Source organism: Coffea arabica, chromosome 6c, assembly GCF_036785885.1.
Source record: "Coffea arabica cultivar ET-39 chromosome 6c, Coffea Arabica ET-39 HiFi, whole genome shotgun sequence".
NCBI classification, from domain to species: Eukaryota; Viridiplantae; Streptophyta; class Magnoliopsida; order Gentianales; family Rubiaceae; genus Coffea; species Coffea arabica.
In genome coordinates, this window is record NC_092320.1 from 23,435,432 (window position 1) to 23,442,810 (window position 7,379).

A 7,379-nucleotide genomic window follows, 5' to 3' on the forward strand; every position below is an offset into this window, starting at 1 on the left:
GAGAATGAAATAACCAGTTGACAAATAGAAAGGTGGAATTCTAGGCGCACTTGAGTTTCATGCCATAACAGGCCATTTATATGAAATTAATTACTGATTATGCAGAAAAAGGTAGCTGGAAAACGGTGAAAGCATGCAAATTGCCCAATCCTGGCCATCTAACTTGCAAATTGTTGTGATGACAGATGTTGAATTATTTGAGGCCATACAATTAGGAGGCATATAATTAGTAAAAAGAATTATTGAATTAAAGAGGTAAGTGAAAATTGCAATTCAGTGTCATTAAGAATACAAAGCACCGTAACTGGACAAAATTAGGAAGTACATAATAGGTCCAATATACACAATATGATGCATTGAAACAAAAGTTGGTCACTATCTTTACAAACAAAACCTCTTATTTAAAATGTAAAAGGTACATAATGTCTACAATAATATGTATCCAAAAATGAGGCTAATAAATAATCACTGTAGATCCATGCAGGATAGACAGAGAAATAATTCCGATCTGATTCTAGGGATGCATGGCACTTCAATCATGATAATGCAAGGGAAACGGTAAGAGTTCTTCCACTCTTCGGGCTTTGACTCATTGCTAAGCAAAACAAGCCAAACAAATCATTAAGCATTCTCTCAAATAATTTACTTAATTTGAACTCAAGCCACACAATCAAATAACAGTAAGTATAAAGATATCTGATTGGGCCTAGAACAATAAAGCCTAAAGAAGTGTCAGATGTTTTAAATGAGGTCCTTTAATCTCCATATCTTGACTAATAACCTGCACATAGATGATAGAACAGCAGAAGCATATTCCAAGGAAAGTGAAGGAAATTCTCTTAACAAATTTAGCAAGTCAGCAAAATGTTGAATACTGCCAATGCCTCTCATCCTTTTTTCAACAAGTTTATACCTATAAATATTGAAGTTCAAGAAATGAACCCAAAAGGTTAAAGATGAAATATACAAATTTATTACCAAGTAAAACTTAGTCTAACAACAAAAGTGTAATCAATCTATAAAATTAATCAAGGAAAAGAAACTAATGATTCATTATTCAAAAGCCCATCAAAAGAAGATGACATTTTCACACTACAAAATAGTCTATTTAGATAGCCAAATAAGGAAGCTGACATGCTATGGAGTTCCAAATACGGATGTGCACAATATCTGCTCAACCAAGTCACCTAGTTTAAGATATTCTCACCTATCAATTAAACAAAAAGTCGATTAATTAGAACTTATACCATCATTAAAACCCAAAAAAGGAAAAACAACAATAAAAGGTGAACAAACACCTACTTAAAGGCTATATTCACCATTTGTTTATTCCTGGACCACAAATAAAGATTGCTTCTTCCTGTAGTGGGTACCAGAAAAAGAAGAGAGAAGAAAGACAAGGTCAGAGATAAAAATTTGATGGGGAAAAATTTATCCCTGAGAAATTGCAATGGCAAAGTACCTTCGGTTGTGTAGACAATCATCTCCCTACTCTTACTCTCAAACATATACTACTATAGAAATATTGACTTGTCCTAAAAGATGCAGAGACAGAAATTGCATGAAGACCAGGTCCCATATTCAGTGCAAAAACAAGAAAAGAACAAAAGGATTCAACTTTTAACTGAGCAAAAAATGATTCCTGAACCAGCTTAGAGGTTTCTTCGGAAAATCTTTAAACTTCTCTGCAAAAGTGAAAGTGAAAAGTCTTAACATCGACCCTTTTGTTCCATATTAGTTAATGTTATTTATCATTTAACTTCTGATTTAACATATGCACTTGATTAACAAACGGCCACTCTTTTGTCATATTAGTTAATTTTGGCAGATTTACACTCTTTTGCCAAAAGTGTGTAAAAGGGTACTTCAAACTAAACCTCCTAGCTTCATATATGATTCAGATGCATAACAATTCATGTTGAGAAGGCAATAGCTAAAAAAAAAAATTCATAAAATTAACAATTTCAACACCCACCAGACACTTCATGAAAACCACTACATAGCACAAAAATCAGAAATTTGAAATTCAAAGTTAAGGTAATCTAGAAAGATGACCACAAAATAAAAAGAAAAAACGATAACCTGAAAAGCTAAATCTTTTTCTCCTCCCTTTAGTATTTCCTTGTGACGTTCCTCAATCTATCAATTAGGCAGCAATCTAAGATTATGAGGAGCAGCAAAACTAAAGAAGCAAGCAAGAAATTAAAAACTTCAGAAATGAAAAGGAAGCAGAAACTTGAAGGTCCAATCTAGTGTAAAATTGGAAAAATGATAGGGAAATAAATCAAAAAAATGCACAACCTGAAAAGTTAAAAATTTTTTCTCCTTTCAGTGGATATTCCTTCCATTTTTTCAAACTGTTTTCACATTTGAATACTATAACGTTGAGATACCAAGTACCATATATTACATACATTGAAAAAATGACTTCACCAATAATGACTAACCATAGAAAAAAGGGCTTTAAAAATCTCATTTCGCAAATTCACATACGAAGTAAAATCTCAAGTAAGATATTGTCAATAATATTAAAAAAAACCCATAAAAGTATAAACAAACAATTATTAGATCAAACTTGGCTGTTTTGTCTTACAATTACTATGGGCAGAATAGACTGCTATTGTAGGCAATGAACCACATAGTTCAATCGTCAACTCTGCTTTACCCAACTTGCTCACAAACACTTCTAGAACAAAGCCATGTAATTAAATGATAATGCTCAAAATGTAAAAACATTTGCTAAAAAATTGATCTTCTAGTTTTTGAAACATTAATGAGGTGTTATCAAGATTAAAATGCAAAGAAAAAAAGTAAGTTTGTAAAATCTACCCATTAAATTGGCGAAATAAATTGTGTAACCTAACCATGTTATGATAATAACCAAAGTAATAGGCTTTGACGAGCTAAGAGAGCCAGGAAGAAAAAAAAAAGAAGAACAGGCCAGAAAAGAAATTGCCCCAGTCCAACTCATCATTCAAGAGTAGAAAGGCACAGAAAATTAAAAGGCACAACTATTCAATATGTTATTTTTAACTTTCACAAGCAAATGTACATGTATCAACCCCTTGGGAGTTTCTATTCTAGCTTCGTAACCTTCAATTGTTGAGGAAAGCAATCTATCAAATAAACAAAAGAACACAATTAGGTGATAATCTAAAGCCTATCAGCATATACATTTAAGAATCTAGGGAAGGGAAAAATTTCTCTTATTCATCAGGGGGAAAAACCCCCCAAAGAATACAAAATCAGTCTGTTTAGCACCATGTATGCATTATTTTCAATGAATGTCGCACTGGTAGTTATTAAGTGGTGTTTTTTTTTTTGTTTTTTGCATTGATAGTAAGAAATTACACATGAGCCACTATAAATGAATCATTCTTTTCTGTAGGACCAATAATTACAATAAGAGAGCAAACTACGAACCAAAAGGTAAATACATCAATACATTGAAACTGCATATAAGCAAGCTAACAAATGAATTTCAAATCAAATATTAAATAATCTGCAATAAATGAAAATTTCTTACTAAAAAATTCAGAGACTACAAAAGTACAAGGATCTCATGGTAAAAGAAACATTAAGTAAACAACAGTACATTAAAAGACTAAACATACCTAATTAAGTAGAAAAAGGCTAAACATAGAACAAACTTAAGTAGCCTTAAAGCTAGTGAGAATAATATAAGCAGCTTCCCTCCTATCACTACCAGCAATCAGCTTAACACAAAGTACCTATTAAAAACACCAGATCAGTTTTGGATACTCAAAAAAACCCAAAAAGAAAAAAGAAAAAAAACATTGCAATCATGGGCTCTGAACCAAGTATAATCCCTGCATACATAAAAATCTTTCCTTCTTGTACAGGATGATGGCACATAAACATTAAGAAACAATATGATTTTCCATTGAATGCCTTCTGCACAGAATGTTTGAGATAAATCTAGAACCCATACAACACTTTGAACAAAAGGTGAGATGGCCAAATAAAATAATCACAGTTAAGAGTATGGCCAAATATACACACTTTTGGCAATCACTTTTTCCTCATTGTGTATCAGAATTTCTTGCACTGCACAAATGTAATTTGAGAGCAAGGACTTTTTGGAATTTGATACACTAGACATGTTAAGCTCAACCAAAAACTCAATACTGTACTGAAGCAAATTACAGCATAAAAACTTTTGGTTCCGTTGCAAAACTCAGACACCCATAAGACATTTTAGCAATAAGTGTTAACCACACTTGTAAATGCAACTGCACCACTCTATGCATACTCTAAATACAAAGTCACAACTACTGCAATGGAAAAGTAATGACAAAGACATCTATTCCAAGCACAATTCAAACAGGATCTCCCAGTTGCATGTATAACTTGGATGCATAACCATCCGTGTTAAGAAGGCAATAGTAAAGATAAAAGGCAAAACTAAGAAATAATACCTATAGCTACTTTGTGAAACCAATGAATAGAATATAACTTGAAATCTGAATTTCAGGTGAGCTGCAAAGATAATTGGGGAAAAAAAAGATCACAACCTAAAAAGTTAAATCTATCTCTTCTTGTGGATATTTCTTGCGTTTTTCCTCAATCTACTAAATAGAAATCAAAATATGACATAAATGGAAAATAAGACTATTAGCAGTAGCAAAACTAAATAACTAAACAAGAAATTAAAACATATAATCTTCAATGGAAAAGCCAAAAAAGAAAAGAAAAAAGAAGGAACCGGAAACTTGAAGATCCAGTTTAGCGTAAAATTAGAAAAATGCTTGGAAAATAAACTACAGAAAAATTCGAACCTTGAAAACTTAAATCTTTTTTTCTTCTTCCCGTCGACTTTTCTTCCATTTTTCCCTCAATTTATTAAAAGAAAAATGAGATTCCTATCTGTCCAATAGACAGCAGAAATGAGATTGTTAACAGCAACAAAACTAAAGTACTAAGCAAGAGATCTGAAATCAAAAACTTTTCTTACAAAAAAAACGGAAACAAAAATTTGAAGGCTAGAGTAAAATTGGAAAAAGACTGAAAAATAAATTAAAGAAAATCGCACAACCTGGAAGTTGATTCTTTTTCTCCTTCTCGTGGACTTTCAATCCATTGTCCGCAATCTATGAGAAGCAAAATGCGATTGTGAGTAACTGCAAATTCAAGAAAACAAAGAAAGAAACAAAAACTAAACAAAAAAAATCAAAGTGCCATATTTGTTTTAAATTTTTGTTGATTAACAAAGAAGAAAGAAAACATGTAGATGAGTGATAGTCGAAAGTCAGAAGAAAATAAAAAATAGCAGATCTCTGGGTTTATAAATACGCTCGACTTTCGCTGCTTTTGGATGAAGATTTTACTACGGCTTTGTTTGTTTGCTCAAAGAAGGAGATGGAAGAATAGTATTTCAGACCTCTGGGTTATTAATCGAAAGATTAACAAATCTTAGCAGGAAAAATATCTTTCTTTTGTAAATAAAGGAAACTGTAAAACTTTAGGGAAATATTGGAGCTTACCAATTAAGATGATTTCTGTGTCTCATGCATTTAGTAGCTTCATATCCAGACCAATTCTAACAAGGGAAAAAAATCAGTTAGAATCATACAATTGAAAAAAGGAAAGAGAAGAAAGGGAAAAGGGGGGAGGGGGGAAACGGGAAGGAAAACATAGAAAAAAGGACCAAATAAAAAACAACAAAAAAGAAGAAAGGAACAAAGAAATGAAAAGAAAAATGGAAGGGGAGAGGAGAGGAGCTTTGGAGAACAACGAAGCGGCGGAGATGAATGAGGGGAAAGAAAACAAGGGAAGCCCTAAAACAAATTTTTTTGTCACGTGAGAAGCACATGATGGACGACCACCATCCAGCCAATAAAACTTGGCCACATCAGCACAACAACCACCGTTCTTAACAAATCCATTCGCGCTTTTACTATATAGGTTGATGAAAAGTTACCACGGAAAAAGATTAAGTGAACATCACTTATTTTCTTCAAAGAGACTCATGTTTCACTCTTTTGCAATGATTTGCGTATAATTTTGGTCTACTACATTTAACCCAAAATTTTGGTCTTACATAAAGTTCAAATATTGGGTAAACATATACGATAATGTATTGTCATTGACTTTTTCACGTAACCCTCTTATCATTTCAATATCTATTCGAATGCTCTCGTGCCTTGGATTAGAGTGTCAAAATAATAGCTATAGTTTTCCTAACAAGTTAAGGCATAACAAGCTATATGAGAAATTGTAGTTGTCAAATTACTAATAAGCCTACCATTTCTTTCCTCCATAATATGTAAAAAGCTCCCAGTAAAGTTTCATATTTTTGCTAAATCCAATAAGGATCATCATGACACGAACTCTTACCAGGTTGGACGGTGATTTGGAAAGAGAAAAAGATCAACCCATTTCAGGACTTTCCAACCCCTTTAGGCCAAATCTACTCTAAAGTCACTATCTATGCAAAAGAAAGGGTTTGAGGACAAAATTGGTTAAATTTTTGCAACTGTTAGCCATGGCCTTGGGATCCATGCCTTCACAAATTGGTTAAATTATGTGTAAGTTTTGAGTCTATATATGAAAGCAGAAAACCTCAAAGGGCTAAAACATTTAACTATATGACAAGTGCAATTTCCTTGCAAACATACAGATCCAAGTCTTAGGAGTTATTACTATCGCGAGACTAGTCCCTTTATTTTAATCATTTCAATGACTTGATACAGTACATCAATTTAAATATGAACTTGTAAGCCACATTCAGTATCTATGTGTGTGTGTGTGTGTGTGTGTGTGTGTATTAGGATCAAGAACTACAATATTTCTTTGGCTAAATCTCCATTGCGAATTTGAATTAGTACTCTTGCAACAATCTCCTCCTACAACAAGGAATTGAAGTAAAAGATAGAATCATGACTTGAAATTATCAAATGCTATACAAATGCTATAAATCTCTTTTTGTTGAAAAGGTAAATTTGCTCATTGTATAGAGAGAAAAAGATGAGTAGAAAGAATATTAAAAATGAATATAGAGTTGAACATCCCAAATGCACTCCTTATAAACTAACATTTGCTATCTTCACTTCTTCTTCTGAGAGACCTGAAGTTTGGCTAGATTCCATTGATGATTGATTTATAGGTTCATGTGAACTTTTCTTGTCCATCTCAAAAGATTAAGTTGTAAGAAGAAAGTCTACAAGTTTAAGAGATGGTTTCTAAGTTTTTGAGGAATGAGGGATGCTGATGAGAGTTGGTGAAATCTTTGCTATACATATATACATCACAGGATCGACCTTAGGTAACACATCATAGCTGATGCGACAGCTGAATTTGTCAACAACCTCTTTCTTCCTTAGTTGCATTATCGTCCTTAGTCGTGGTGTGCACCGCAT

The 7,379-nt window shown here is 32.7% G+C and overlaps 1 long non-coding RNA gene across 17 annotated transcripts; it reads right to left on the reverse strand.

Annotated features, from left to right (window-relative positions):
- Window positions 1–329: 329 nt before the first annotated feature.
- Window positions 330–5,785, reverse strand: LOC113715586 (uncharacterized). Of its 17 annotated transcripts, none has more exons than XR_011816049.1 (5): window positions 5,505–5,785; window positions 5,057–5,111; window positions 4,800–4,887; window positions 1,303–3,731; window positions 330–1,207 (listed from the first exon to the last, which is right to left on the reverse strand). It is a non-coding gene; the product is annotated as an uncharacterized lncRNA (long non-coding RNA). The 17 variants fall into 17 exon arrangements; XR_011816048.1 differs by adding an exon at window positions 4,440–4,500 and having other exon boundaries at window positions 4,800–5,111; XR_011816040.1 differs by having other exon boundaries at window positions 1,303–1,360; window positions 2,083–2,139; window positions 3,615–5,111.
- Between the last annotated feature and the right edge of the window lie 1,594 nt (window positions 5,786–7,379).